This window comes from Serinus canaria, chromosome 1A (genome assembly GCF_022539315.1).
Source record: "Serinus canaria isolate serCan28SL12 chromosome 1A, serCan2020, whole genome shotgun sequence".
Taxonomy (NCBI): domain Eukaryota; kingdom Metazoa; phylum Chordata; class Aves; order Passeriformes; family Fringillidae; genus Serinus; species Serinus canaria.
The window spans coordinates 1,910,591-1,936,741 of record NC_066314.1 but is presented as its reverse complement, the minus strand read 5'-3'; positions in this window follow the sequence as shown (position 1 = coordinate 1,936,741).

Here is a 26,151-nt window from a genome sequence, read left to right as displayed (position 1 = left end):
ATTTTCCAAGCTCATTCACCAAGCAGTGAGATTTTCCTAACAGGTTGCTTGACCTTTTCATTACCATTATTTATGGGCCAGTAATGTGCAGCATCTTTTAAAGCCTGGAAGGAGCCCTGCTGGGTGAAAGGTCGATATTTTAAGGGAACTTTCTTCTACTTCAAGTTTATTATTGCTGAAAGTGGTGCTGTCGACATCTGACATTTATGGAGTCTGTTTAACCTCTGCAAATCCCCGAACATTTGGCAAATGAATGACCAGGTGCTGAAGGTTCTCCTGCCTTCTGCAATCTCACCAGAGACATCCTAATTTACACCAAATGTCTGGATGGGGCCTGGCAAGGCAATGGCCTTAATCAGGACAACTGATTCCTCCCCAGGAGACAAATTTTGGGATGCTTTGCTGCTTCTTTATGATTTTTCATGATCTTTAGAGAAGCTGGGGGGCCCTCAGCCCTTTTTTTTTCTTGATCAATTTATCACCATTCCCTCTCCTTCATTTCTTGGGGCAGCCAGCCACAGAAGGTCAAGACAGTTCTGGTTTTGCCAATATTTCCTTGGGTTTTGTGTGTGCCATGAGCACTGGGTGTAACACTGGATTCCTGGTCTGGGGAAGGATAAAGTGGAGCTGGAAAAGGTTATATGGGAAGGAAAATTATATATGGGAAGGGTGGGAATCAGTGGGGTGGCTCCCACAGCAGGAATGGTCACAGAGGTACCACAGGGAAAATGGGGAAAAATAAGGGGGAAGGGAGAATTATATTAGAAATCTATAAAAAGAGGAAGGTCTTGGAGAAAGTGAGTTGGAAATAGTTGTGCCCTGACTTTTGAAGCCAATAATTAAGAGAACATCAGAGAAATGAGATGAGTGGTTCAGAGCAGAGAAGGAAAGACCTCCCTCCTGCAAGAGGCAGGTGCTGAAATGTCCCAAGCAGCTCAGAGAAACATGAGTGGATAAAGCCCCAAAAGTTATTAAACACTAAGATGGCAATTAAGACATGGAAAATTCATTATCTACAAACTTCTGGAGGCTGGGAGAGCACACCACACACCAGGAAAGTCTTTTTGGGTGTTTGAGCAGGACACTGAACAAGATACACCTTTGGGGTGAGCTGGGATATTTTTTCTTATGCTCCTCTCGATGAATTTGTAAAATTCAGGTCCTTAAATTAAAGAAGAGGTCAGGCCTGCCTGCATTTGTTTTTTGGGGTTTTTTTGCAGTGGAATGAACCAATTTTTCTTTGGGTCCAAAATTTTCTTTTTGTTCTTCTTCTTCCAGTATTTTCTGTGGCTGCTTTAAATGGGGAGCTGGCAACTCTATTTCATCTGGAAGCAGATCCACAATTCCCAGTGTAAATTGGAGTAACAGAACCCCTGGGATGTTTTCTGAAGGGGAATTGTCGTGGTGCATCTGATGCAGACCTCTGGTTCTTGGTGTGATGTGTTCCCTTGTCTAGGAAATTCTTTAATTGTCTTTTCCTCCCAAAGGTGATTTCACTTGGTGCTTTCATTCTGGGGTTTGAAAGTGGCAGTAGCACGACATGGAATGTAGCAGCAGTGCTAAATCCATGCTGGGGATGTTCTGATTTGAAAGAGTTATTCCCCAGTTGTGACTGCAGATGGAAAAATGAGATGGATGCTAAGAGAACAGCTGAGTTTTATTTTATTGCTATCACTGCCTTGCCTAAGTGCTGTGACATATTGCACGTGTTCCCAGCACGTAACACGAGGGCAGCACAGTCTGCTGGGCTGGATCACATCAGCCTGGCCCCCACAGGTGTTTGACAGGACAGGTTCTGACAGAAAGTGCTTCATCCCACCCTGGAGTGCTCAGCTTTGCACACAGACACGTCTCCAGTCAGACCAGACTCAGGATGGTGCTGGGATCAAAGATTCCTTGTGAGGGATCTGCTTCTCCACATTAAGCCAGACCAGACTCAGGATGGTGGTGGGATCAAGGATTCCTTGTGAGGGATCTGCTTCTCCACATTAAGCCAGACTAGCTGGGGAGTTAATCTTTGGTTTCTCCTGGGCAGGAGATGTTCCTGTTTCACCTGTCTTACCCTTCTGCTCAGCAATGCCCTTGGAGCAGCTCCAGTCTCTCTCCATTGCCTGCAGAGACAAATCAGCCAATGTAAACCAGAGAACCGCAAAAACAAATTCAAGGGGAAGGGACCTTAAAGCTGATCCCATTCCAACCTCCTGCCATGGGCAGGGACACCTTCCACTGTCCCAGGCTGCTCCAAGCCCTGTCCAACCTGGCCTGGGGCACTGCCAGGGGCAGCCACGGCTTCCCTGGGCACCTTGTTCAGTTATTAATCACAGAATCTCACAAGGGGTTGGGTTGGAAGGGATCTTAAAGATCATCCAGTGCTACCCCCTGTCATGGGCAGGGACACCTCCCACCATCCCAGGGTGCTCCAAGCCACATCCAACCCAACCTTGGACACCTCCAAGGATCCAGAGGCAGCCACAGCTTCCCTGGAAAACCTGAGCCAGGGCCTCAGGAATTCCTGAGCATCAGTTGTGCATCTCAGGGTACTTGGCTCCAGGAGAAGCAGTGCCTTGTCATCAGTGCCACAGGAACAACATTTTAGGGATTGATGAAGCAGAGACAGACAGTGGCATATTGATTTAGGAAAGGTGGGAAGGTAATTTAGCTGTCAGGACAAATAAGGGAGGGGTGGATTTTCACAGGATTCAGTAGGAAAGGGGAGAAAAGAGAAGTCAAACACGATCTTGGGTTTCATCAGCCAGAAGGCAAGAAGAAGAATGGTGTTATTAAGTGTGTTTAGTTAACAGAGGTAATAGAGGGAGTTTAGAGGGAAGTGACTCCTTTGGGAAGCTGGAGCTGAATTCTGCAGCTCCTGGAGTGCCCCAGTGGAAATTCAGATAAAGCTGTAAACAACTGTAGATGAGAGGAAGGTGAAAATGAATGATGGGATAAACAAGGTCCTGAATATCAAGTGAGGTCAGGCAAAGCAGATTAATGTCACCTAATTTGTGCTCCCCAGATGAAAGAATATGCAAATTGAGACCTCGGGAAGGTGGGGGAAGATGCAAATCAGAAGAGATGGACTGGAGAACAGAAGGCAGATCCCTGCAAGCCATTGATGAACAGCAGAGTTTCAAACCTGCCTTGGATTTAAACTACCACTCACTGGGGTACAAAACCCCAGAGGATTCCAAAATATAGGGGGAAATGGGAGGAAGAAGGGGATGGCTGCAGAGAGAGAAATACTCAGGGAATATCCACAGAGCCACCAAACCACGAGAGTCAAGAGAAAGCAAGAACTGAAAGGAAAAGATCACAATGGGGGATAAAAATAAAGCAAGGCTTGGCCACTTGTGCAGGTAGGAATCATTACAAACTGGTTTCCATGGAGACAGATGATGCTGGGTGGAAGCAGGTGAATGGAGAGGGGGGAAAATGAATGTAAGAGAGATTCATGGATAAAAGAAGTGAAAAGAGATGGGACAATAACTGGAATCACAGAAGAATCTAGAAGAGTGTGTTTTGTGCAGGGCAGAGTGTTTTTGAAAGGGGAATTAAAGTATGAAAGGGAGAAGAAAATGCCCGTAGAGCAGACGAGAGGGAGCCAGGGAAGTTGGAGCTAATTTTAAGATTTGAAAGTGAGTTTCATGCAAAATTAATTTAAACCAACACGAGAGCGGCAAAGCTTCAGAAGGAGCAGGTCCCCCTTGTGCACGTCCTATTTGAAGAATTAGGAGCAGCCACATTTGCACACAGATGAGATTTTAGACCCAACTGTTCCCAGCTTTATTCCCATTCCATGGCCGCTCTGCACTGAGCTGATCATGGCAACGTCTGCTTGCTGGCAGCTCTGGGCCTTGCCAAATCCCTGCGTGCTTAAATTGCAGCCCAAATTTAATTTACAGAGCCTGGATTATCACACATAGCGCCCAGACAGAGAAATGAGCTCTCCTCTGCTGTCTGCATTAAAAACCAGCTCTGCTTTGACAGCTGTGGAGAAGCAGGGCCTTGGGAAGCCAGGCAGGGATTAAATTCCTGATGCAGAGCAAAGGTTACTGAGGGGTTCTTGGACATCAGTGCCCAAACTTTCCAGGGACTGGGAAAAACCAGCTCCTCTCCTGCAGCTCATAGGATTGCCTGAGGTGTGAGTTCTGACCCTGAAATCACCTCACAGGGAAAACAATGACATCTCCACCCTTCTGTGGAACAGGTTTTACAGCAACTTCTGTGGCCAGAGAGAAGTTTGAGAAGAGGACCCATGTTTGACAACAGGATCCATGTTTGATAACAGGATCCATGTTTGGGAAGAGGATCCATGTTTGGGAAGAGGATCCATGTTTGATAAGAGGATCCATGTTTGATACAGGATCCATGTTTGATAACAGGATCCGTGTTTGATAAGAGGATCCATGTTTGATAGGAAGATCCATGTTTGATAACAGGATCCATGTTTGATACAGGATCCATGTTTGATAACAGGATCCATGTTTGATAAGAGGATCCATGTTTGATAACAGGATCCATGTTTGATAGAAGAGAATCTATGTTTGATAACATGATCAATGTTTGATAAGAGGAGGATCCGTGTTTGATAAGAGGATCCATGTTTGGGAAGAGGATCCATGTTTGATACAGGATCCATGTTTGATAACAGGATCCATGTTTGATAGGAGGATCCATGTTTGATAGGAGGATCCATGTTTGATAACAGGATCCATGTTTGATAAGAGGATCCATGTTTGATAACATGATCAATGTTTGATAAGAGGTCCATGTTTGAGAAAAGGATCCGTGTTTGATAGGAGGATCCATGTTTGAGAAGAGGATCCATGTTTGGGAAGAGGATCCCTGTTTACCCCTGAAAGAATTTCCTGCCCAGGTCGCTGACACAGAATCCAGGACAGACAGAAGGATAAATCAGAGGAACTGCAGCTGCTGTTCCCATGAGCCCCTCGTTTGTCTCTGGTGACCAGTGAGTGAAGTGTGAGCTGAGGAGCTGTGTAAGAATGTATACAAAGCCTGCAGGTGGAATAAAAACAGTTTGAAGCCTTCTGGAGATGGAATGTGCTGCTTTGGATTGTCTCTGTCTCAACCACGACACCCTTCCCAGCCAGGATTTTTCTCATTTCTTTCAGTAATGGCTCAGCCCAGGAGCCAGCGTGGACACAACTCATTTCACCCTGTCCCTTCCCAAAACTCACACCCTGGTAGGAGCCTGCAGGCACAGAGGTGCCACTTGGTGGCTTCCAGAGGTGTCACTTGGTGGCTTCCAGTGGTGCCACTTGGTGGCTTCCAGTGGTGCCATTTGGTGGCTTCCAGTGGTGCCACTCAGTGGCTTCCAGCTAGAGAGGGCTGGGCTGGGGCATGGCCAGGACAAAGCTGTAAATGGAAAAAAATTCCACCTTTAAATCCCTTTATCCTTTTTGGGATTAAGCTCACGTGGCAGCAGCCATAGAAGCACTGAATCAGAGGATGGTTTGGGTTGGAAGAGACCTTAAAATCACCTCATTCCAAACCCCTGCCATGGGCAGAGACACCTTCCACTAGACCAGGTCCTCAGAGCCCCTTCTTGGGCCCCATCTGGCCAAAGCAAGGTGCTAAATCACTGGGATTTATCTGAAATCACCACGATATCTGACTAAAAAATACATGATCAGAACTGCTCCTCTGTGTGTCTTTCCACACTCATTCAAAAGAACTATGGCAGATCATAAAAACCCAGCAACATCCCCCAAACCCAGAGGGTTTAATGAAGAATTAAGGAGATTGTAACTGCAGAGCTGAAATAATACTGAGGAAAGTGAATTATTCCACCCATATTAAATGCATATATTCTGGAGGTTTCTCCAAGCCAAACTGACTGTGTTCAGGCTGTTTTCACACGGGTGCATTAAACAAAGCAGCCTGCTGAAGAACAGCAGCTCTGGAGAGAACAGAAAGGCAGCAGGATGAAAAAGCACTCCCGACGTATGGTTATGGCAGCTCTAAATTGTCTCACAGATGTTTCTGGCTCCATTAGATGGAGCACTGGGTAATTTATAGAAGTCATTTTTAACAATTTGATTGTTGGTATATATCTGCTGAATTGATTGGCTGGGGAGACAGATCTTTATTTTTATAATGGCAATAACATCCTTTGCAGATTACTGCTCAATTTATCCCTGATGTTTACCGTGCTAGCCAGCAACTCTCCATTTATATTATGCTGTTATTTCTTAATTATCAGCTTAATTGCAGGGAAGAGTCCAAGATGGATGAGATTGGCTGGGCTGGACAAGAAGCCACACGAGTGAGGGGTTCAGCACTTTCTCCTTGGATCTGCTCCCAGCTCCAGCTGAGATCAGTGGGATTTAAACACTCAAGCTTTGTGCTTTCAAATCTTTTTTGAAGTCTGCTAATCCTGTGTGGATTAGAGTGATAGTTCCCACTGAAATCAACAGGAATTTGGCTATGGATGAGACCCACTCTGATAATGTTCCCATTTTTCCATCTAATGATGCTGGAGATGCTCGTCCTGGCAAAGAAGGAACTTCCAACTCAGATCAGAAGGCTTTGATAGGCACATGGGGATGTCCATGGGTGACCAGAGCAAGGGCTGTGGAATTCCTGGTGCTGTTTTTGAGGGCAGCCAGTGCCATTTGACTCCCAGCTGGCTCAGCTCTTCCCTGCTCTGTGCCTTGGGAGGAATTTGTCCCCAGCCTCTGATAGTCCAGATGAGGTTTATACCTCGAAGCTTGGCAATATTTTGTCTGTTCTGAGCTCTTTTGAAAAAGTGAATTTGTTTCAGCTGCCTGTTTGAATTTGACAAATTAGCATCCACGCCTTTGCTTTCAGTCCTTCAAGTCTCCAAGCCTCCATGCTATTTTGGGACAGATTTGCAGATTAATTAAGCAATCTTTGATAAAAATACCTTTTTACATTAACTTTGAATTTGTCACCTCCCAGCTTTGTTTCACAGTTCCCAGGATAGAACAGAACGGGAAGTCTCACTCTGCTCTTCATAAATTTCTTGTTTTCCTGCATATTTCTGTCAATTAAGTAATTAAAACTCTGAGTTACAGTTGTCTTCTGCATTTTCAGTCACCTAAGAGGAGACATCACCTGTGAAATAGATAAGGAACTCAAGTCTTCCCCAAATTCCAGGCCTAATTCCTATGTTTTGTGCTATGAATATCATTGGTGGATGAAAATCTTCTTTCAAGTGTTAATTTCAAAAACCAAATGCAGGAATTATATTCAGTGTTTCCCTGACCTTGGAGAGTGTTTTGTTTGACCAAGGATATGGGAGGGAGGATTCAATCCATAGTCTGGTAAGCAAGGGCCTCCCTGAAATAATCTGATTTTCTTGGAATGAAAGGGAGGAGGAAAGGAGTGAAAGAGTCTGCTGGAAAATAAAGGAAAGATCTTTTCTGCTTTTTGGACTTTGGAAATTTTGAGGCAGGAAGGAAAAGCAATGGAAACAGTGGAAAGTCATTCAGACAGTGACACCACTGATTTATGGAATCATGGAATGGTTTGGGTGGGAAGAGACCTTCAAGATCACTCAGTGCCACCCCATCCATGGCAGGGACCCCTCCCAGTGTCCCAGGCTGCTCCATCCCAGTGTCCAGCCTGGCCTGGGACACTGCAGGGATGCAGGGGCAGCCCCAGCTGCTCTGGCAGTTCCAGCCCAGGCAGGAATTCCTCATTGCCCAGATCCCATCCATGCCTGCCCTCTGGCACTGGGAGCCATTCCCTGGCTCCTGTCCCTGCAGGCCTTGTCCCCAGTCCCTCTCCAATTTATGTCTCAGGCTTTTCATTCCCTTTCATCAAGGAGTGAACTGTTACTGAAATTCTGCTCCGAGCTTTTTATTAACCCCTGGATTGTTTGGGGATTGCTGAGAGCAGGATCAGAGTACTGGGCTGAGCTTTTTGATAAAATCTATTCTGTATGTATTAAAAAGAATTGTGTCCACATTGCTTAAATGTCACCAAGCCCAGCAGGCTCAGGGTGACATCAATGGCTCGGATATAGAGAGGCACCAGCTCCCCTGGAGTTTATCAGTGCAAATCAAACCAGTCTCCACTCAGCTGGTAATCCAGAGCTTCTAAGTGATGCTCAAATCCAATTTATTAAAAACACATTTGTTTTTCAAGCACCCAGGATTCCTGATTAATTTCCATCACCGTGGGTTATTTAATGCTGTGGGTTTCATTGTCATCTTTGATTTTCCACAGAGCGCTTGATTGATAGGAGCTATTGTGAGCCCGTTCTTTGAGCACATTGTTCTTGTCAAACAGCAACGTGCATCTTATTGATGGAAAGTCAGCAGCCTTTTATAGATGGCAAAGCCAACTGCGAGCCCAGGGACCATGTGCTGAGCAGATGCACAAATGAAGGAGGGCTGCTGAATTCCGCCTGGAAAGTTTAATGTTGTCGGGAAGTTCCTGTGCCAGTGGAACACTCAAATTCAGCTGGTGTGACATCCCCAGCAAGCCATGACTCAGATGTTAATCAGTGTTAGATGCTCTTTTTATTTTCGTGCTACTGCTGAGAGGTACAAAATCAAGTGTCTTGTACCGAGAGTGCAAATCAATTTGAAATTAAATTAGCCTTTTGTTTGGGAGGCACTTGGGATTTGTTTGGGCTTTGTTGGCTGCCCCCAGCAATGGCTTTGCAAATTGCAGGTGCTAAAGGGGAGAAGAAGACTCTGCCTCGTGTTTTGGTTCATCCTTCTGCTGCCTGTAGGATGTCACCCTGTACAAAACCATCTCCTGTGCCCCTGGAGAGCCAAATCCTCCCTGCTGCTCCAAAGTGCTGCTGGAGAAGGGAGTGCAAATTGCTTTTTAGGGGAGCAGTGAGATCTTTGATGCCCTGTGAAGGCTGAGCTAGAGCAGAGGCTGGGCAGAGTTCCAGAAGGAAGCAGGGATTGATTCCAAGGATCTCCTCCATGGATGCACCTTGGGCAGCACCAGAACCCAGCCAGGGCTGCCCCCAAGATGACCCAAAATGGCCCCAAAATGCCCCAGCGCTCCCGGGGTCTCTCCCTGGGATCAGCTCTGCTCCATTCCCACCTTGCAGTTCATTGTCCCAGCCCAGCTTTAGCCCAGGCACTCCCACCCTGCTTGTTTTTCTCTCTCCAGCCCACGGGGTTTGTGCTCCTGGCCTGGGATTTGGCTCATTTGTCCTTGGTGCCCAGCTGGAGCAGGAATTGTTTTGTCTCCCTGCTCTGTGCACAGAGCTCACCATCCCATAATATGAAGCCCAGACCCACACACTAAAGCAGCACAGAATATGAAAAATAGCTAAAATCTGAAGCATCATCTTCAGGCATGAAAACCAGGAGTGAAAGGTCTCTGTGCTCCTCTCAGGGCACCCTCACAACTCCTGGCCTGTGGCACTGACTGAACTCCCAGAAATGCAAATCCAAAGGTCAGGCAGCTTGGGAGTGGAGCTCCAACCTGGAAGAAGAAGTTCCTCACGTTCAGGGCTGCTTTAAGAGTAGAGGAGTCACCTCTGAATATCAATAGGCACCTTCACAGGTCTTCCAGCTAATGATACATGAGCCACAAAAGTAAATATTTTCCTTTTCTCCTCTTGTTAAGGATAAAGATAATATCTTCTCACTCTAATCCCACATAATCAAATGTAGGACAGATAACACATTAGAAGGTGGAAGACAGGAATTAAATTCTTTATATTAGAGTCTGGGAATTAAATTGTTTGTATTAGAACAGGGAAGGTGTAGAAACCACAATGACAATTTTCTCTGCGGTTCTCTGCACTTCTAGCAGGACATTTCTGAAGGATTCCTTGGAGGTCCAAGGACTTTGTAAGGCCAAAGGCTTTGCACATGGGAGAAGAGTTCAAGGGTGACTCCATCCCATAACTGAGCAGAGCCAAATCCTCACCATGGACTGGCAGCTGTGGCTGGGTGGGCAGTTCTGAAATGAAATCAGATGCAAACCCCCACAGTGAGCTGTGGTGGGCCAGGCTGGTTGAAAGAAGATTTTGTGATCAAAATCTTGCTAATCTTCAATCTAAATCCTCATCCTTATGCCACAGCAATGCCTCTTCATAGGGACTTTTTGATATTAGGGTTCACGTCCGTGAGTGTTTTTACATCAGCTCAATTTTTGCCAGTTCTTACTTTCTAAACTCCACAATGAAACTTTCTTGGCTGGTCAAGCTGTCCACAGAGCTGCTAAAAATCTCTTTTTGTGCTGCTGTCAGCCTGTGTTTGTGAGGGTTTTCTTCCCTACTCTCTGGGGGTGGGAGGGATTTACTACCTCTTTATTTGCCAAATGTGGAGGGTTTTAGAGGAATGCCTGAATCAGGATCAGAAAAATGGCTGGAAAAACTCACTAGCTATGGAAGAAAGTGGCTTAAACCTCCTCAGCTCCCACCCAGCATCCTTGACTCAGGGCTGAGCTCCTGTGTGCAGATACAAACCTTCCCTTATGAATCAGCCCCTCTCCACAGCTGCTCTAAGCTTTGACACAAAGTTGAATAAATCTCCCACTAAAATCCCTGATTTTCCCAGTGCTGGTAAAGGAAGAACATTAATTACCTGAAATTGTCTCTGCTCCACTGAGGCACAGCATTTGCCTCCAGCATAGCTGATTTTCCAGGATGAAAGCGACTCCACACACGCCTTCCTTCCCTCTTTACTCTTACCCACACTCCTTAAAAAATCCCCTTGTACCCCTCAGCAGAAAAGCCCCAAACTTTTAGATTAATCAAGATATAAATTGTACTCCTGGGAGGGAGAAACTTCTCAGTGTCTCAAAAAAAAAAAAAAAATAAAATCCACACTTTCTACTGTGCAGCAGTCCAGCACCTTGGCTTCAACAAGTGTGCAAGGAGCTGAGAGCCAACAGATTGTCTGCTTTGAAACTGAGACACAGCAATGCATCAAACATGCAAATCTGCTCTGCTGCTGCAGCTCCTTTCCAGGATATTTGCCCAAGGGAGCTGAGCAGCTGCTGCAGGAGCTTTGATAGTTTTAGCACGGAAAATCTATTATTCATACACACACACACTGGGGGGAGGATTAATGGCGCTTCAAAGATGTGCAAGGATGTTCCAATCTGTCCAAGCCCAGAGTGGAATCTCCAGCTGAAGGAACAGGGTGGGAGCTGGGTCAGCTTTGGAGAGGAGCAGGGCTGAAATTCACTTCCAGGTGCTGCATCCCACTGGATGAATCACAGGATCACTGAGGGTGGAAAAGATCTCCAAGATCGAGTCCAGCCTTTGATCCCCATCTTGTCAGCCACACCAGAGCACGTCCAGCTGTTCCTGGAACAATTCCCTGAACTGTTTTTCTGGAAGCTGTGGGTGTGACTGTGCTTTGTTAACCCTGTGATGAGGTGAGAAGGAGCTGCCCTCTCCTGCCATCCCTCCTGCCATCATGGAATCATTGGGGTTGGAAAAACCCCCTAAGATCACAGGATCCAGCCATCCCCGCAGCAATGCCATGCCCACCCCTAATCCATGTCCCCAAGTGCCACAAGGCTTTTAAACCCTTCCAGTGGGATCCCTCTGCCCACTCAGGTGAGGCCCCACCTGCAGAGCTGCCCCCAGCTCTGCTCCCAGGAAGGACCTCGAGATGTTGGAGAGAGTCCAGAGGGGGCACCAGGATGAGCAGAGGGATGGAGCAGCTCTGCTGGGAGGAAAGGCTGGGAGAACTGGTGTGACAATGTTCACAGGGGTCCCAGGATGAGGGAAGAGATGGGAAAGCTGACTCCATGCTCAGAAGGCTGATTTATTATTTTATGATCTATATTATATTAAAACTGCACTAAAAGAACAGAAGGAAGGATTCCATCAGAAGGCTGGCTGAGAATAGAAAAGGAATGAATGACAAAGGTTTGTCTGTGCCCCAGCCAGTCTGGACAGCTGGGCTGGGATTGGCCATGGATGAGAAACAACCAGGTGAGCCCAATCCCAGATCCACCTGCTGCATCCCACAGCAGCAGAGAATCCTTGGGCACAGTTTGTTCCTGAGGCCTCTCAGCTCCTCAGGAGGGAAAATCCCAAGGAAAGGATTTTTCATAGAACATCTTGGTGACAAACTGGGATTGTTCAGCCCATGCAAGAGAAGCTTTGGGGTGACCTCACTGTGGCCTTCCAGGAACTGAAGGAGGCAACAAGATGGAGAAGGGATGTTTACAAGGGATGGAGAGGCAGGACAAGGGGGAATGGATTTAAATACAAGGAGAGTAGGTTTAGATTGGATGTTAGGAAAAAATTCCTGTCTCTGAAGGTGGTGAGGCCCTGGCAGAGAGTCAGAGAAGCTGTGGCTGCCCCTGGATCCCTGGAAGTGTCCAAGGTCAGGCTGGTGGGGGCTTGGAGCACCCTGGGAAGGTGTCCCTGTCTGTGGCAGGAGGTTGGAATGAGATGAGCTTTAAGGTGCCTTCCAACCCAAACCATTCCATGATTTTAATTCTATGGTGACTCCACCACAGCCAGTTCCATGCTTGATCACCCTCTGGTGAAGAAATTTTCCAATATCCATTCTAAACTTTTCCTGATCCCTGAACTTCCCACATATTTTCACACCAAGGCACTTTGGGGTGTGCCTCAGACCTTCAAAAGGAACACACCTGCACCTGGGCACAGCTGCAGAGTCTGGCCAGGCACAGATCAGGAGCAGAGCTGGCACCTGGAGAGAACCCCGAGGTTATCTCTATCCACAGCTGTCTGGAGAGAACAGAATTTTCACACTCTCTGGCTGGGCTATTCGAGTATTGTAACATTTTACCTGGGTACACTCGTGCCTTGTATTAGCACCAAAATTTTACAGACAGACACCAGCAAAAAAGAAGGAACCAGAATGATTGAGGTGGGAAGAGACCTCTGGATGTCATCTGGTCCAACTGCAGTATCTGAAGTAGTGGAGGATTAGTGGAAGCCTGTGGGTGAGTAGACAATTAAATCCCTGTGTCCTGGGCCACACTAATGTGAAAGTCACAATAATGTGTTCTAAAGCCCTCAGGTTTATCTCTGAAATAATCAGTGTTCACAGCAAGCCCCAGGGCTGGAGAGGTTACTCTGAGGGTGCAGCACTTGAGGAGGCTGAGAAGAACAAATTAAAAGAAGCCCATGTGGGGTCCTCTAGCCTTGGGTCCCTCCTAAACAGGACAGCCACTGCTGGCATCTTCCTGAAAAAGCTTTCTGGCATTCTGATGCATCCTTTTTTAATTCATCAAATCTTTATTTGATCATCCAGATTTCCCTGAAATCCTGATTTCCCCAGAGCATCCTGCTAAAAGTGCAAAACCAGAGGGAACAAAAAAAAAAAAAATCAAGAAAGGAGAAAGCACTAGTCCTTTTCTCTTTAATGAGTTATTTGCTGGTGTTCAACTCACAGATTTGCTACTGATGTTAAATTAGCTGGTTAAATTAGCTAATTATGGAAAAGGTGTACAATACTTTCCATTTGGGACAACTGGTAGGGAGCAGATACTCAGCTAAACTGGTTAAGAAGTTACTTTTTAGACCAAAGAAATTGGAAACAGAGGAAATATTCAGATCAATCAGGGGTCCCTGCTCAGTATCCTGAGTGCCCAAAATTCAGTATTTGAGCAGCCTTGTCTGCTGGAAGTTGTCCCTGCCCACGGCAGAGGGTTAAAATGAGATTATCTTCAAGGTCTCTTCCACCCCAAAATATTCTGGGATTCTTTGAGTGAACCAGCCACGTGTTTTTGAGGGAGCTACATTAATAAATTATACATTTTTACATTTGAATATGCCTGGCTACAGGCTGTGTCTGTGTCTGCACTCACTTTACACATGGCAGTAAATGGGAGGGTCCCTGTTAGTCTGGTGTCATCGGACACTCAGGAATTCTGGATTCCATTCCCAGCTCTGCAACCACCCTTGGCTTGGGAAAGTCAGAACCATAGAATTAGTAAGGCTGGAAAAGACCTTCAAGAGGTCTTCAAAAGATCATCACCTTCTGCAAAAGATCATCAAGTCCAACCTTCACTTGAGTGCCCACTAAACCATATCACAAAGTGCCACTTCTATGGTTTTTTTTAACACTTCAGGGCTGGGGACTCCATCCCTGCCCTGGGCAGCTGTGCCAGGGCTGGACAACCCTTTTAGAGATGAAATCTTTCCTAACATCCAACCTAAACCTCCCCATGCCCAGCCTGAGGCTGTTCCCTCTGCTCCTGTCCCTGTTCCCTGGAGCACAGCCCGACCCCCCCGGCTGTCCCCTCCTGGCAGGGACTTGTGCAGAGCCACAAGGTCCCCCTGAGCCTCCTTTGCTCCAGGCTCAGCCCCTTCCCAGCTCCCTCAGCCCCTCCTGGTTCTCCATTCCCTGCCCAGCTCCCTCAGCTTCTCCTGGTTCTCCATTCCCTTCCCAGCTCCCTCAGCTTCTCCTGGTTCTCCAGACCCTTCCCAGCTCCATTCCCTTCCCATTCCTTTCCCTGGACATGCTCCAGCCCCTCAATGGCTTTCTTGTTACGAGGGGCCCAAAACAACCCCCAGGTTTTGAGGTGCCTCAGCTGGAAGGGGATTTTACCTTGGGCAAGGGCAGCCAAATAAATGCAGGTTGATTTAATTCTTGGAGTCCACAAGCTGATCCAAATGACTCCTCCTATCCCTCTGTGACTTTTGCATTCAGGCACCACACAGAGATTCCTTTGACTGGCATTTGTTGACACTTTAGCATAAATTTACACTTTTTGCTGCCTGTGAAAGCCAGCACATCTCATTAAAAACCGATATTGATACACCTTGCTCGGCATGCAAATTCAATTTCTCCTTGCTGCCATACCCTGTTGAGCAAACATATGTCAAGGCCTTTGAGGCTGAACGTGGCAGATGTCTAATTGACCTGAATAAATTTCCAGCACACACCACAATGGGTCACTGGAAGGTCCTAGAATCCCCTACCAAATTTTAATCAAACCTAATGAGACCAACAAGTGAATGCAGAGATGAGTTGTGCGATGCAGCAGATGCATCTAGAACCACAGGTGATTGATTCAAGCCCAGTTTTCTCTTCCTGGAGCTTCAGAGGACTTTGCTGGCTGCAAGGCAGGGAAGAGGTTGAAGCAGAGCCAGGTGGATCCCATCCCAGCAACATCACGGAAGATTTCTCCCTCCAGAGGGAGTGGTCCTTGTTAGGGAGGAGATATTGTGAATAGACCTGTCATGAAATGAAATTTCATCAAAGATCAGAGCCAGAAAGCCACAAAACCCTGTAGGACAGAAGTGCTTTGCTCGTAATGAGCTGTCTGCCCTTGGAGGAGAGCCAGAACCAGACATATCCCAAATAATTCTTTAGCTTGAGCTTCCTCTTGCAGCTACCTGCTGGAGTGATGGAATGTGTGCTCCCAGCCCAGAGTGTTTGAATGCAGATGTAGCTGGAACTTATGTGAAAATAATTTCAAAAGAACCAGAGTCATGTCAAGCCTTGGTACCAGAAGTGGTAGAAATTCTGAGGTGGACTGTGTGGGCCTGGGACATCACCCCAGCTTTTTGTCACCTCCCCCTAATTAACCCATTCAGCCAAGACTGAGGCTTCTTATTCCAGCAGCACCTGCTTGTGCCACCACACTGTGCAAACCAATTTGCAAATATGCAAATTAAAGCGCATTTGCTGCTTGCCTTGAAGAGTTTACAGTCCCCATCAGTAACTCAAGGGACAACTCTGGGCAAAAGAGGTGCCCAGCAAGCAGGAATTCCATTTCCAAAGAATTAAGGAGGTAATTCAGAGGAGAGTAAGGAAAGGTGGAGAAACAAAGGCATGGAGCAATTTAGGTTTGTGCTTCAGAGCCCGTAAGGGACCAATATGTGGTAAGGAGAGGACTCAGGAGTGGGATGGATCCCAAAACTGACCAAGGAATCAGGGAATGGCTGGACCAGCATCTCACTGAACTCAGGGGTATTCTGCATAACCAGGGAGCTTTTGTCAGTTTTCATCAGGATTAAGCAAAGGTAAATTTCCCATTTCATCTAATTTATTTTTGGTTGTGGAATGTTGTGATTGAAGCAGATGAAATGGCCTTTGAGCTTGCCAGGAAAATTTGCCTCCACTTCTGACCACAAAAAGCCTCAGAGCTGCTGCACCAGCTGAATGTGCCTTTGGGAAATTTAATCAGATCCTTTTTGTCATGGCTTCCAAAGCAGAACGAAAAAATTGGGCACCTGACAGAAATCCACCAGGTTGGAGAGGGGAAGGCAGGAAAAGCACAAAAATGTGTGTTTGCTGCTTCCTGCATTATTGCTGCATTAGAGGTGTCAATCTGCCACGGAAATTTGGGATGCAGAGATGGTGGATTCAGAATCAGCAAAGCCCATTACATTTACAAAAAGCTCAGGAGAGATGTCCCAGCAAGACAGTGATGTAATAACGACACGAAAATGTATTTTCCAAAAAATGGGCCCTTGGCTAAACTGTGTGCACCAGGGGATCTCTCAGCAGAAAGCTTCACTTATTACTTTCTTAAAATCCTTATTACATTTCCAGCTCTATAAAAACTGAGTAATTACTGTCTTCAAAATTACCTCTTGGCGCCAACTTGATTAATGTCCTTTACACCGATTGCTTTGTGAACTGTTGGAGAGAAAAGATGATCTGGGTCAACTCTATAAATGACTTTTTCAATGCCTTGTTAAGCTGAAAAGTAGGAACTTGTGTTCTCAGGGAAGGGTCATCACTTGGTGGCTCTGAGGTGCTGGAATGGATGGACAGGTGGGAGCCAGATTTCAAAATCAGGGTTCAAAATTTTGGTGATCCAGTGGATCAGCCTTTCAAAGTTGGTTCTTTCTCTTTCCCTGCAAATTCCCCTGCTCTAAATCTCTGGCCCTGAGGCTGCAGAGATGGCACTAAGTGGGAGGATCAATGGTTGTCTGTTCTGGCTTTAATAATTAAAGCTATTGAGCCGTTATGTCTTGGATCAACAAACAGGGCTCACAGGTCACTCTGCCTGGCCTTGTAAATTGATTATTTTTCTACAGACAGCATTAGGGTCAGGGGGTTTGCCTGACCTGTTCTCCCAGGTCTGGCTATAAACAACTGCTGATTGGGACCATCTGGCCACACTTTGGCTCAGGCCATTCATTATTCTCAGCACAAAAAGACTTTTCTCCTGCAGCAGAAGTGAGCAGTGTGTCAGCACCCTCGAGCAGGGCCCATGGAATGGGGCAGCAAATAGGATTTGCTGCTGGTGTAGTTCTACTACAACCTCAGGATCTGAGAGCTCATTAAAATCCTAAATTCCCTCTGTTGGCCCAAGTCATTTTGGGACCTGAGTGCTGTGAGTAGCTGGGCAAATGCTCCAGAAAACTTTAGCAGCTGCACATCTGATTCAGCACCCAGTGCTGACAATGAGAAAAACACAGGAATTTCTTGAACTGCCAGGGAATGATCTGGAAGTGGGTAGAAGGAAGGTGGGAGAGGAACACAGCCACTTGTTGGAGATCTTAATAACTCAAACTGCCCTAAGAAATCTCACTCTGCCAGGTGGCCCCCGGCCCCACAGAGCCCCATTCCCATTCCCATTGGTATTTGGCCAGTCACTGGGAGCAAGGCTAAGCCAAGACCTAAAAGAGGAGGGTTGGGTCTCCTGGAATGGCTGCTGGCTCCTTCCCTCACCACAGCAGGGAACGATCCATGGAGCATTCCAGAATCCAGGCTGAGTCTTTCCCTCACATCACAATCTCCCTTCTTCCTTACTAAATCAGCCAAGCACTTGTCCTAACTTCCTGATCCCAGCATTTCTGTGGATCCATCTCTTCTCCAAAGGCTCCCACACCACAGGCCACTTGAGGCAGCTCCAAGCCCCCACATGGGCCAGTGTGTCCTGGGAAGTGCAACCACACGTGGATTCCTCCAGCTAAGGACCCCACTTTTTGCTGCCAGCTGATTTTTGGGTTCACCTGGGTCATGACCCTCAAAGAACCCCAGCTGCCAGGCTCCACTTTTAACCCATAGAGCCAATTACCAGGAGCACTAATTAGAGGGATGCTGAGCTAAACACTCATTTCTGCTGTGTCTCAGGCAGGGCTTGCAGCTGGCTCTGAGCATCACATTGTGGATGCTGCCCTTCTCTCTGCCTCCCCAAACAGCTTTTAAAGCTCTCCCAGGCACATCCACATGGTCTGCAGCCACTCTCTGATTGCAGCATGAATGTTTTCATTATGATCCAAGCCTCAGAGACACATTCCAAACCTCTGGCTCTTCCTCCTGCCCAGCTTCCATGTGGCAGGAGAAGGTCAGCCTGAAAACACTTTGTAATTGCTGAGGATTAATGTTGTTTTGCAGTGCCAAATCCAGATCCGAGTTGCCAAAGGTCTTCTTTGCACAGAGGATTTTCAAGCAAAGACAATGGGAAATTTGCTCCTTTCAGCACAGCAAATTCCCAGCAGAACATTGGTCCCTGCTTGGGTTTCATTCTGTTATCATCTCACCTGTCTGTACTTTGATGTTTGACTCCAAGCTGTCCCCTCTCACTCCTTCATCAGGCCCACAGTGCCACTCTCCTAATCAGGGCTTTCTGCACCCCTCATTCTCAGCCTCAATTGTCTCCCTTTTCCTTTGATACCTGCATGAGTTTGGAACACTTCAATTTTACCTGGCTTAATCCTAGCTCACAAACTTTTCTTTCATTTTTTAAAATTTGTATGGTTCATTTTCACCTTTTGGGGGTGTTTTGCAATCTGAAGAACTTCAGCCTGGGACTGAAGGAGCCTTGGTGATTTCAGTGTGGGGCTGTGTGGTCCCCAAGAGGGGAGGGAGGTGAGAAGAACTGCTCAAGGTTGGATGAGTGCTCTGATCCCTGTGCTACCACCACAGGAGGCCACTCCTTCCTGTGCCAGGGGTTCAGACAGTGAGCTGTGTTCATTTCAGTGTGTATTGGATGGGGAAAGGGTGACAACACCACATATTTTGAATGGGAGACAGGACTTGCCTTATTCTGGCTGAGAACTGCAGTGAGCATCTCTGCTGGGGTACAGAGGCTCCTGAGTAGCAGAATGAAAACTTTCTGTCTCCAGGGATGGTTATTGGTGAAAATGTTGGCATTTAGAGAGCCTGGAGGGATTAAAAAAAGAGAATATTGCTGCATTCCCAGGAAAGATCCATTATCATGCCTGAATCCCATAGTGACATCTTCCAGAGGAGAGAGCTGGACCCAGAGGTTCCAGGTGTGTGCCAGCCCAGCTGCTCCATTTGCTGTGATCCTTGGTGGCTCCAGGCTCCTCTCTGTATTCCCTGCTCGGGGAAAGCTGAGCACATGGAGACATTGTGGAAAGAAGGAACCCAAACAAGGGGAAATAATCTCTGAATTTTTCTTCCTTCTGCAGCATGTTGATTTATATTTCCAGCTGTGGTGGGAATAGAGCTCTCATAGATATTCCAGCCCCTTCTTATTCCACAGAAGCAGGGGAACATTAACTTTGAAAAATTACATTGAGGAGTGTCTCTACCCCTGTGGCTTTTCCTGCAACTTCTGTACTCACTGAACTAAACCCACTTCAGACAAACAGCTTCTTGCTGAAGAGGCTGCAGCATTTTGCAAAGCTCCCAAAATTTACTGAACTCATAATGACCACAGCTGGTTGCCAAGACTGTGATTGAGAGGCCAAGAGGTTCATAACCCAAGGCTACAAACTTATTGCTTCTTCCCTTGGAAAAATGAAAGTGAGGCTGTGTTTATGTCCTCTGGTTCCTTTCTACCTCGGTGTGAAAAGCACACGGCAAAGGCTGTGCAAAGTGCACTGTGCTGCACTTTTCAACTCTTCTTGTCTGCCTGAATCCATGGCTGCCTTGTTTAATGCCATGAGCACGGTTGGGTGGGGCCACTCTGCTCCCTGGGACAGTGATCCATGAGGGAATCTTGCTACCCATACAGAAAATCTAGCACAGAATTTTGGTATTTGTTGTTATCACATATCCAGGTATTTGTTATTATCACATATCCAGGTTCCGTAGCCCCCAACTCAAGAAAGATGCTGACCTCAGTCTGATGAGGGTGTCACAAGGACAGGGACAGAAGAAGGTGGAGATGTCAGGAGATCTTCTGCCACAGTGGCACCAAATTACAGAATCATGGAATGGTTTGGGTTGGAAGGGACCTTAAAGCCCATCCAGTGCCACCCCCTACCATGGGCAGAGACATCTTCCACCATCCCAGGCTGCTCCAAGCCCTGTTCAACCTGGCCTTGGACACTTCCAGGGATCCAGGGGCAGCCACAGCTGCTCTGGGAATTCTAGCCCAGCCAGGAATTCCCTCCCAATATCCCATCCATCCCTGCCCTCTGGCAGAGTAAATCCATTCCCCCTTGTTCTAACACTCCATACCTCTGTCCATAGTCCCTCTCCAGTTCTCTTGCAGGCCCAGGAAATGGCTGAAGGCCTGAGGAAGGTAAAACAGGACACATGGGACACAACTTCAGTCAGAAGAACAATTTCTGTTGGGTCAGGTCATGACTGGGTGAGCAGCCCATCAGCAGATCTTTCTCAGTGACAATTTCACTGCATCAAGTCCCCTCATCTAAATAATGAAAGAAGTAAGAAAAAGTCATCCCATGTTCACTTTAAGAGCAATCAAACCCACATGGGTTCCACAATTTCCATGTCAGCCTTCACTGAGGTGTATTTTATTATCCTGCTTAATTATGCTACATAAATCTCTGCTATGCTACAGTTAAAATGTGGCCTCTGCCCTGATGAGTTTATAATTCAAATAGATGAGGTACATGAGTTAAGGAGAAAGATCTAACACAGGAACCAGCAGCACAACGATTTGCAAATTTAGGTTTTGCCACTACAATTTTAAAAATATCAGTGCCTATTAGTGGAAGACATTAGGAAAATGTGAAGATGAAGGAAGAGGGGACACAGTGGGAAGGAGGAGACGATTTGGAAAAGGATGGGGAATGGAGGGTGGCAGTGAAGGGGTGATGAAAGACAGCAAAAGGAGCAGCTGAACGGCCTTCAGTGCCCGGTCATCTCCAGCACCTGCTCTGACAGACACCTCTCAGTTTGTGGGAAATATCTGTTACTTGTGTTGATCTAATTTTTCACCAGACCCCTGGAGCTGGGTACTCCTTGAAATGTTTTTCTTCCCCAAACCCATAAAGATCAAGAGAAAAAAAAATGATATTACATTGTAGGAGTTGCCTTTGCTGAAGGGGAATTGTTACACAGGCAGAGCAGTCACACCAATGCCGTTTTTAACGCAGAGATGAGGAGACCTTTAAGTTCATTTTATCACATTACATTTCATTTTATAGATGTACAGCAGGTAACACTTCATTTTCTTGCTGAGCATTTACTATTGCCTGACCAGATTTTCAATGGGAATCACAAAACCTCTGCTGAATCATTTGGATACACCACCACCTCTAGGAACTTTTCAGGTGCACTGACAGCTTAAATTCCTGCAATTCCAAGTGAATCTCACAAGAGACTCATCTTTCTTCTGTTCCAAAGGTCATGTGGACCTCAAAGGTCACCTCTACTCCACTGACATCTTTTAAAGAGCTGTCAGATCTTTTGGTGACTGAAAGATTATGGGTGAAACACTCAAAATCTCCCAGCCTGCCATGTCTCCAGCCCTGCAGTGGTGAAGGAGTCGTGGGGTTCATCTGCAAGGATCTGTCTTGCTGGTTTTGTCCTTCTTGCTGACAGAAAAAATTGAAGACATCAGTCTTCAGCCTGATTCAGTGCCTACAGAACACTGCTGTGCAATAAAGTTGATTTAAGTCTGTTCCTGTAGATTTGGTGCTTCACTTGGCCCTTTATCACAAGGCTTTCAAAGCCTGCAGCTCTCTGAGCGTCCTCACTCTGCCATCCCCACAAACCCTTCACACCACCAAATATTTGGGAATTGCCATCACTGACCTCTTGCAGATTGGTTGCTGCTCAACCACTTGGAACTCTGAGGATACCTGATGGGTTTGTCCAGAAATTTTAGATTTGCCCAGCCTGAGAGTCAGGGCAGCTCAGGGTTCATCTTCCCCACTAAACTGGAATAATTCCACCATGATGCATTGTAAAGTTTTGGGGTGAGGGGAAAGTCAAACCCTTCTCCATCACCTAAGCTGCAGAGCTGAGTCTGGGCACTTAAAATCATGGAATTGTTAAGGTTGGAAAAGACCTTTAAGACCATCAAGTGCAACTGTCAATGCAGCCACCACCATGTTCCCCATGAAACCGTGCCCTCAAGTGCCCCATCCTCACATTTTTCGAACACTTCCAGGGATGGTCACTCCATCAATGCCCTGGGCAGCCTGCTCTAATTCTTTACAACCTTTTCCATGAAAAAAAAAAATCCTAATATCCAATATAAACCTCCCCTGGCACCACTTGAGGATGTTTTCTCTCATCCTGACCTCACACTATCCCAGACATGGGCAGGGAGAGGGATCCCAACAGTGGTCAGGGTGAATTTAACTGGCACCACCAAAGGCAACAGAGCCAAAAGCCATCAGCCACATGTGACAGACACAGGATCACTGAAGCTCAGAATGGGATATTACAGTACAGAAGGTCTGAAGGGCTTTTTCTTAAAGAAACTCCCCCCCAAAAAAAACCTTTTTTCTGCCTGATTTTTGTTTTTTAGAGAAAATGAAGGACAAGAAGGTGCTGGTCAAACAGTGGCTCAGATTTCTAACAACAGTGTGGGAAGCCCTTTCAAGGGCACCTCCCATTCTCTGTAAAATCACAGAATCATTTGGGTTGGGAAAGACCTCCAAGACCATCAAGTCCAACCTGTGACCGATCCCCACCTTGTCCCCCACTCAGAGCACTGAGTGCCACCTCCAGGCTTCCTTGGGCACCTCCAGGGATGGGGATTCCACCACCTCTCTGAGCACTCATTTCAATGCTTGACAACCCTTTCCATGAAAAAATTCCTCCTGATGTCCAAACTGAACGTTCCCTGGTCCCATCACTTGTTCCCTGAGTGTAGAGCCTGACCAGGCAATTGGTCCTTTGAATATCCATCAAAGTTCCTGTGTTGAGCTGCAGACCGAGCACAGATCATTCCAGTTTCTTCCCCTCTTGGCAGCAAATCCTTGAGATTGTCAGGTAAGTGGGGACTGTTGTTGTGTGCTTGATTTCAGCATCTTTGGGCCACAGTTCCTCCTGTGAAAGGGGGGTTGTGGTGCCTGTCAGTGATAGATTTACTTTGTCAAAAGCGCTCTAGAAGTACAACAACCATCGTATTATCCTGCTCTTATATCACCTCGGAGCAAATTAAATTTGAGGCCAGCAGGACTGTTCAGCTGCTGAATCTTGTGCCCCATTTTCTGCAAGACAAGCCTTGAAATTGGCTGGCTGATGTCTCATTTCAGGAGGATTGATACCACTGCTGCTTCCCTTGGAAATACAAGAGCGCATTGCTGGTACCGGGAGTTTTACTCACTTCACTTCAAGTTCTTGTTGTTTCTCTTGCCTGGAGCTTCTACTTACACAACCCAGAAAATATCCAAAGCTGCATTCAGCAGGCTGAAATGTTTCTGTGAGCACTGGAATTTCTGAAGCCTTATATCCAGCACATGTCATGCTCAGCTGGCTGTGGTTTAATAAGGTGGAGCTCTGATCTGAGGGTTTTTCCTGGGGTTGATGCATCCATTAACTCTTCCTCCCAAATGGATTTGCTGGGATAGATGATCCAAGTGCTTCCAACTCCCCCTCAGCACCAGCAGGACTTCTGGGACTTCCTTTTCCACCTATTTTCCCCCAAATTGTAGGAATTTAGGCTTGGATATCACCTGAAGCAAGAGCTGATGCCCAACAAATCCTCAGGTCAAAACATGAGGAATTTAATGGAGCTGGGTTAAAAGAAGAAGTTTGTGGGTGGGATCTAAAAACTTCGTTACAGAAGGGGGGAAAAACCCCCACAACTAAACATGGGAGAGTTGGAATGGGAGTGTTGTTTTTGATGTCTCTCATATACCCAAAGATTTCCATGGTTCCAAAGGAAGATTAAAACTTAAGGATTTTAATTTCAGGAAGCCAACAAGCAGCCTGCACCTGAGGACTTGGAAAATGCCTCTGGACAACTGTAAAAACAGCATTCCCTTAGTGAGGATAAGTAAAATAAAGGGGGAAAAATAAATCAAATAACTGGGGTTTTTTTAATGGTTAAGAGAAGGTGAACATTCTCTCTTACAGCATTTTACCTGCCTGTGAAGAGCAACGCCTCACACCTGCTCTGCTTTCCTTCAGGGACTGCATTACCAGAGGTTCTGGGGATTTGACATTGGAAAAGCAGCAGTATTTTTCCACTTAACCTAATCTTAGCTATTATTTTTCTGCAGCAGCAGAAAAATTATTTTTCCCAGCACAACGTGGGAAATGTCAGGAGGCAAAAAACAATAAGGAGACATTTGAATCATATCTCTGCCTTGATTCCCAGCATTGAGCCAGGCAACTTCTTCTCATGCCCCAGGAGTTTCACCTTATTCACAGAGACAAAAAGAATTGATGGCAGCTACGTGCTGGAAAGAGAGATTGTTCCTGTGCAGAAAATCCAAAAAACAACATAATCCAGCTTTAGTTCACACTTATTTAATGGTAAATAGGAACAACAAGGTCATCCAGATGTGTGAATAATCCTAGAGCCAAATCCTGATGTTTCAGCACACTTGAACTCAATTCTTTACTCAGGCAGTTTGGCAAAGCTTGGTAAAGCTTCATAAGAAAACCAGATTTGGAAGAAGAGAGTGGCTGGAACCTGATTCTTTACCCATGCAAAAATTTCAGCTTAATGCAGCTGATGTGGGGGTGACCAGCTCTGTAAGAAGGGTAAAATAGATTTTATTAAACTGACTGAGAGATACCAACAAGATCAGGCTCATTTTCTATAGGCAGAACTGCTCCTCCAGCCTAGGTGGAAATGCTGCCCTTCACTCTGCTCCCATCTACACTGCTGGAAGTCAAAGGGGATTTCATTATAACCAATATTAAGGCATTACACACAAGGCAATTGCACCTGTAAGAAGGTGGTGTGGGCTGAACCCTTTGGTCTGACATTCTCACTAATGTTTGAAATGAATAAACAAAGCTGTTGTTGAGAGACTCCATGTGTATATCAGCCCTAAATCTCTTAGGTTTAGGAATTTCCAAGAATTCTCAGGAAACACTTAGAAAATATCAGAGGATAAACTGTGGAAAGGGATTGCAGGTAAAATTACCTCAGGAAAGGAGGGAAGCAATCCCTTAGTGCCACACAAAGCACATGGAGAACAGAACTCTGGCCAGTGGAGTTTGTAAAACACTTCCCATGATGTCTCAGGTTTTGTTTTTCATATTCTGAGCTGCTTTGGTGTGTGGGTCTGGGCTTCCTATAATGGGATGGTGAGCTCTGTGCCCAGAGCAGGGAGACAAAACAATTCCTGCTCCAGCTGGGCACCAAGGACAAATGAGCCAAATCCCAGCCCAGGAGCACAAACCCCGTGGGCTGGAGAGAGAAAAACAAGCAGGGTGGGAGTGCCTGGGCTAAAGCTGGGCTGGGACAATGAACTGCAAGGTGGGAATGGAGCAGAGCTGATCCCAGGGAGAGACCCCGGGAGCGCTGGTGCATTTTGGGGCCATTTTGGGTCATCTTGGGGGCAGCCCTGGCTGGGCTCTGGTGCTGCCCAAGGTGCAGCCATGGAGGAGATCCTTGGAATCAATCCCTGCTTCCTTCTGGAACTCTGCCCAGCCTCTGCTCTAGCTCTGCCTTCTCAAGGCATCATCCCAAGGGAATAAACCATATTTCCCAAAGAACTGCTCTGCCTGTGCCTCTTTGGCAGAACTCTGCACTAGGTGGTGTTCCCTTGGGAAACTGGCTCAGTTAATGAGGAGTAGCTCAGTACAAGCTCACTCCTCCTTTCCTTTTTTTATTATTGAGGGGAGGATGGATAGGAAGGGTGATCTGTGATTCTCAGTCCCTTCTGAATGGGAGATCCTCTACTAAGCCAGCCTGATCTCTATTGACAAGTTGTGACAAGGATTCATTCATCACCATGAACATTTTGTTTGTCACTTTGGACTTTTTTTGGTTTGAGTAATCCAGGAACCACTCATTTTACCAGCTAGACCTCAGAGCACTAAAATACTATGTGAAAAAAGAAAAAAAATTCTTTCCCCTTTTTTCCCTCCCATTAGTTTCCAGATTGAGACCCTTCTTTTAAATTGTGTAAGGAAAAATTATGTTCTCAAGACCCTT